Below are 7142 nucleotides of genomic sequence, written 5' to 3'. Positions count from 1 at the left end.
GCGTAAACAGGCCGTGCAATTAGACAGGCGGATTAGCTCGCCAGCTATCATACTCGTGTCCGTCTCTTTCACGTGAGAGAAGTTACATTCCATAGCGAATGCATACCGCATTCGCGTGAAATGACACGTCCGCGAAAATTACCGGGACCAGGGGACCGCATTTTCCGTTACGTAAACTTCGCAAGTGACGGATTCGGTTTGTTAAGTTTTTTTTTCCGTGCGAAGATAAAATTTTGATAGTCGAGGATGGTGCAAAAAAAAAAGTATATATATTATTATATTTTTTACGCGGGCGAGATTATATTTGTTACGGATATTTCCGATTTTTTTTATCATTTTGATTATAAATAGGTATTTACAAAGACACGCAGCTATAATAATAGATTTTCTCGTCGACATGAATTAAAAAACCATGCGCGAAGCGGCGTCTATAATCGTTACATTGTCGGACTAAAATATCTCGACCGATACTTTGGTATACGAAAGGTTAAAAACAATGTTAGCATATGTACCGAGCGCAATTAAAATTCTGTATCGAGCTACACCATTATAAATGCCACGAAAATAAGAGAAGGAGCACGTTCAACAATAGAACATGCGTATTATTGCAGACAATGTTTATGCGGTAGATTTACATATCACGCATAAAAACGGATTTTTTAAATGTTACGTTTTGTATAAACGAGACTCAATCTTTTAACATTGCACTGCATAATTCGGGGAAATATAATATACAGACAATATATTTCCTTCTCTCTTTCTTTATAAATTTTTTCAATATTGTTAGCATGATATCCAGCTAATCTCTTTTATGGTTATGTTAATCTTGTGAAAAAGAGATTTATGCGTGCATTTATATGTATAATTCTTCTTTCTAAACATAATTCATCAAATAAATATTCATGCACATAAACATTCATGTGCATAATCCACTCGCTGCTTAATTGAACCGGCCTTTTATTATGCAAGGCCCGTATATAAAATCTATTGTGGTTTGGGAAAAGCCATTCAAAGTACTGCTATGTTGTATATCGGCGTTAGTGTACTGCATCCTTATTAAACATTTACAAGATTACGTGTGCTCGACCTTCATCAATATGTATCCCAAGTAGGCAAATTCTCTTTTGGAGAGAGTACCTACGAATGAGAAAAAGAATTACAATATAAATAGAATTTCTTTACGAAAAAGCTCCCAAAAAGCTTCTTTTATAAATAAATTCGATTGAACGCCTTTCGTTTCGTTATTTTTCAAAATTTTCTGCATTTCCCATGGAAATACTTCAAATAGTAGAATCGATTGACCAAATTTATCTAATATATTTAGATTGGAATTTTTGGAAAAGCATTCGGATGTTCCTATAAATATTCTCGGACACGTGCTATTATTATATTTTTAATTTCACGGATCAAATCACAAAACAATTTTCTGAATCTAATCTTTCTGTAAAAATGAAATTACAATGAAATATACCGCAAAATTCTCTAATAAATATACTAGTCATGAATTCACGATAAATCATATTATATCCCTTATAACCGGTCTCACATTTACTAGAACGATCGAGCGTAAAATTCGTTTTGATTCAAATTTCGTGATTGGCATTTTGAGAGGAAGAAGGGACCATATCATGCCTCGGAAAACTTTCATAGAGAATAATCCACAGACCCAAAAATTTAAAATATAAAAATGTCTCGAATGAAAAGTACAAAACAAATTCAAAGGGATATACGTCACGCTGTCACGTCTGAGTGATCGCGTTTTGCCATAATTAATATTCGCTGATTTAATTAGCCGCGTGTAATATAATTACGCGTAACCGGAGATTTGCAATGCTGATTACATATTGGGATGTGTATCGTGTGGAACGTTTGAGTTGAACTATCTCATAATTTTATAATTACGAAATATCGAATAGTATCGAGAGAACAGGGAGCGTTTCAATCTCTGTTCTCCTGCCAAATTTTGCAATATACACGGTAAAGTGTATCGAAAAAATATTTTATGAAAAAATATTTTAGGAAAAAAATATTGGAAACGATAAATATCCACATTTATGTCATTTATTATTTTGAGAAATATTTTTTATGTTTTTTTACGTAGATTTGCATAAAAAGAAAGAAAGAGAGAGAGAGAGAAATTACAATAATTTAAATTTGTGAAAGATAAGATATTTTGTATGAAAAAAATCACTTTATCGCAAACTATATCTCAAGAAAACTATTTCTTTTCGCTTTCCACTTTATTTCTTCAAATATGAGAACACTTGTTGCGAATCGTTAAGAGAACGTAGATTTAATTGTTAAATATAACACGCCATGTAGGCACACGTGCGGATAAAGTGGAAACTTGCTTGGTATATCGATAATCAATCGACAACTTGGACGAAGTTACGTGTAGTTCTGCTTACCATCTGCCTTCCTGTTGTACTTTCCGTGGACTTCCTATTATTACGCAGCGGGAGCACCTGATACTGTCCCCGATTTGGCTTGGATAGTTCTTCGAGGAATTCCAGGTAAATAATGAGACCGCACCTTTGTACCTTCTCCAATATATATTATGCCGTCTTAATAATACTTTCAGACTCAACAAATTGATATTAATAAATCGCAAAACTATATTAACATATAATACTCTTCGTATCTCATCAGTTTTAAGTCGGTAATTAAGAATTAAATAATAAAAAGATTACGCAACGAAAACGCTTTTGAGTAATAAATCGTGAAAAAGCGAAATGAATAATCCAACGTACAACTTGAACTTTTTTATACGTCAAATATCATCCGTCATATCGTTTATCAGAATCTTATTTAGAGGGAAAATGAAAATGCTCGTGAAGTTTTCTTCTTAGATTAAAATATAATCATGTTTTCCAGTTTTGTGAATACTTCTTTCTCTCGCAGATCCCGAGATTTCTCGCTTTAATTATCCCGGAATTATCGGAAATACCGAATGAAATTTTAAGACGAGAAGTTTATCGAATTATATGTTAATAATCGAATTAACAGCGATATCATTTCAACGTACCTCTGTGTGTTACGCGGTCTGTCTTGCCGCAAGCAGTACTAATGCGTACTAGACGCGCTTTAACCCAATATCGGGGTTACGCGAGTGTTCTCGATGCGCGTCAGTGGGAAACTATCGGAGAATATCTCTGCTTGCATCTGGACACGATACTCGAAACCTCGTTCAAATAAGGCATATGCATGCAGGTATCCGTGCGTCCATGTATCTGACTTCAACGGATCCACTTTCGTTGCATGCGCGCAATCGAATGCGAATTTATAGCGTCTCGACAACGGCGTCGATGCAGAAACGGAATATCATTTCCCAAGTGTGTGTACGCGAATGGAGAATACCAATATGGAGCCGGGATACAGCCGGCGGCGGCAATCGTGGTCATATTCGGGTCACATATTAGCGAGATCTGTAATTGTCTCGACAGGTGCGTCGAAATATCGAAATAATAGACGCCTGCAAATGAAGATATTAGATTTAATTTTAATTAGAATATATGATTGATTGCTAAAAAAGTATATATATATATATATATATATATATATATATATATATATCTGTGTGTGTGTGTGTTCAAATAAAAAGGAAATGATTTATAATGAAGGAAATTTATAATAAAGTGTGCGTCCAAATAAAATGGAAATGATTTATAATAAAGAAAATGATTTATAACTGAATAATAAGTACCGAATAAACTGAATAATAAAGCGATTGATGAAACAAAAGGGTTCTGTATATCCATCGCGTCTTACACAATACATACATAGGAGCAATTACTATACCCTCTTGGTCGCTGCATCGAAGATATTAATTATTGCGGCGGTAGTATGTGTTGTTTATGGTAGATACTTTATCGGAAAGCCATTTGTCTCCAAACTATTTGTAAAGATAGAAAAGAAACATTATCGCGAACAATATAAAGCACACATTCGAGCAGAGCGTATATATCATATAGGATTATTTTCGATAAATGGCGAAGAAAATTTTTCACGATCGAGAAATGACTCATTATCACAACTCGGATAATCTCTAAAAAAATATACAATATATAAATATACTTTCATGTGTGTTGCAAGATTAATTATATTGTAACAGAAGATATCTTTTCATTAGATTTTATACGCACACACACACACATATACATAGGTAAATAAATAAATCACACACACCAAAGATCGTACAAATGATATCTAGAAAACATTTTTGACAGGTCGCGTACATATATACGTATTGTCGCATATAACGTGCATAATTATTTTTAATTGCAAACGTGGAAGATCCATATAAGCTGTGAAATGCAATAAACAATAAATATCGACTTTATGTCAACGCAGATTGAATAGGATGCAGCTTGTAGAACATTTGCTGATTAACATTTTACTGTAAGCACATGCAAATGTGTCCGATGGGAAGGAAAATGAATATTCATGGGTCTTAATCAGAAAAGAGAGAGGGAAATTTTCCCGGTTTCAGTGTAATTAATCTTTAACCGTTCGCCACAGTTTCAATGACGATATGCATGTATATCGCGATAAATCGCGCAGTTAAATGCGAAGGTAAAACACGCGTTTCGTTTTACGCGATTCTCTTGCCGTCACGTACACGCACGATATCCGTTCTCTTTGAAATAAAATGGCATTTTATGTCTGGCGTATTGCATCAAATCTATTTTTACGGAATCGTAAATCCCGTATCGACGCAAAATGAGATTCGTATTAAAAATCCATCGTGTTCGCGGGAACGCGAGCGAAAGCCATCGCGGAACTTGCGAGTCATTATTTCGTACCACGAGATCGTGTGTGGATAAGTCTCGTCAAAGACTTTTTCTCCATTGCATTCGCATCGCTTTACGAGACTTTAAAGTCGCTAGAAATAAACCAGGTTCCGCAATTCTCAAACAGCCGCGCTTGAAATTACAATTTTTTTTAGGCTTGCAGTGATTTAAATCCGTCATTTCTACTATCATCGAACCATCAACAGATCTTTTCGAATGACCTACTCTCTCTTTCCCTTTGAGACAACTTTTTTTCTACCTTTGTAATGTCACCGCATTCATGTGTGATTTTAAAGCTCGTTTGACATCAGAAATAATAACGTAAAAAAAAACGGAATAAAATTTTTTAATAATTTATATAAATAATTTATATTAAGTTTATGTCTTGTGTGGAAAAATACATGACATTTTTAGTGTTTATTAATAGTTTATCACATTGTGCGTTTGATGTGGCACATGTTACATCCTCTTGAATAATCTCATAATTAACTTCATTCGAGATTGAATTGCGAAGTAACTTTAACGAGAAACTTTACCTAGGAAAACCGGGCACTTATAAGTTTCACGGCACGTAAATGGTCCGTATCATAGTCGTAAAAATATTACGCACCGAGAGTCCAGGGACCAATAACTATTTCCTACGTGAGCTAAAATATTTTATTTTTATTTAAATAATTTATTACGTTAACGCGTAATAAAATATATTTTTACAATAAATGTTGTCAAAGAAATATCTTGTTATAGAAATATGAGCATATATGTGAATATACTTTTTGTAATTATTTTAATTAATTTATGTTTCGAAATGAATAATCATTATTGTTTAAATTATACGATATTTTAAAGTATATTTTCTCTAAAAATACGATATTTTAAAGTGTATTTTCTCTAAAAATAAAAAATACGCACATATATATCATTTCTACATTTTAATTTATATATTCAATTTATTTATAATTCTCTGCCACGAAACAATTAATTTAGCGCAGCAGCGAATAATTTATTTTTGCACTCGTTCGAGACAAAAATATTATATACGGTCACGATTCCCGTTATGCAATTGATGCTTCTAGAAGTAATTTTCGCGAGATACTCGGAGTCCTCCTCAACACGAAGGTAAAGAGGAGGGTTTTCCCACACTACTAAAGAGAACATATTTACTCCTCGATGTCTTTTGAAGATTTCCCCTTTTTATAAAAAGAAATGTAATTGTAGAAGGATGGAGAGATAAGATATTCAATTAATATTCATTCGAGCTGCATGACAAAGAGGAAAGCCTCTAAATATCAATAATCGTTCGATTGTCCGGACATAATTAAATTGCACGGGTATAGAGAAACTCTTTTCAAGCTTCGCTTTATATTCGATAATGGTTAAATACGGACGAACACAATGAACCTCAACTTCTTAGGTACTACTTGATTTCAATACGCGATTTGCTGCCTTTTATTATGCTTTAGATAAGCCATTTAATTTTTTATCCAACATATTTCCTTGACATAGGCGAATTAATTTGATACAGAATTACAGAAGAATAATTGATATAAAATAAAATTTTATATGGAATGATGAGTTTTTTTCCCATTAATTAAACTGAAAAGGATTTAATAATAGCTTTACAATAAATCCATTTATTTCGAAAATAAATTTTAAATATTACAGAAATTAAAAATATTACAGAACATTTTAATATAATTTAAATATTTAAAATAATAATTTAATAATTTATAAATATATAAAAATTCTTTTTGGTATTTTATTGCATTAAAATACACAAAAACATATTTGAAATACAAATAGTTTAAAATATTTCAATTATTTATATAAATTACTTATATAAATATTGCGTCTATTATACCCAGTATTAAAAAATCAATTCTTTTTAGCGATATATTTATAGAGTGAAGCTGTCTTTTTTAAGATGCCATTATCTTTAAGCTAACTGATTTATTTATAAAAAGCCGTACTTAATTTAAAGTTATTTTTCTTTACAAAAAGAAAAGGAGACTTTATAAAACCAATAAAACTTTTTTTCAGAAAGAAAATTTTTCATAAGTGGGAATTCTTCGTCTCGTTGCAAAGTTCGCCAAGCATAAGAAAATCTCGGTCATATAAAATCAATGCCTGTGTTCGCAGGTTCTTCCGATATAGAAATGTTTTCCTCCAAAACTGGATGCGTTTGATCTTTAGCTAGAAAATTGAATAACGAAAAAAATATCGCACAAGAATTTTGAGAAATAATTTTAAAATCAACACTTATATTCTCGCTTTATAACAATAATAATAGTATCAAATTTCCGCCTCTACTGTTTATCTTCTCCAACAATTTCTCTTTTAATTTCCTACTTACCT

The sequence above is a fragment of the Camponotus floridanus genome, unplaced genomic scaffold, assembly GCF_003227725.1.
Source record: "Camponotus floridanus strain SB8 unplaced genomic scaffold, Cflo_v7.5 scaffold69, whole genome shotgun sequence".
NCBI classification, from domain to species: Eukaryota; Metazoa; Arthropoda; class Insecta; order Hymenoptera; family Formicidae; genus Camponotus; species Camponotus floridanus.
This window is presented reverse-complemented; position numbering follows the sequence as displayed.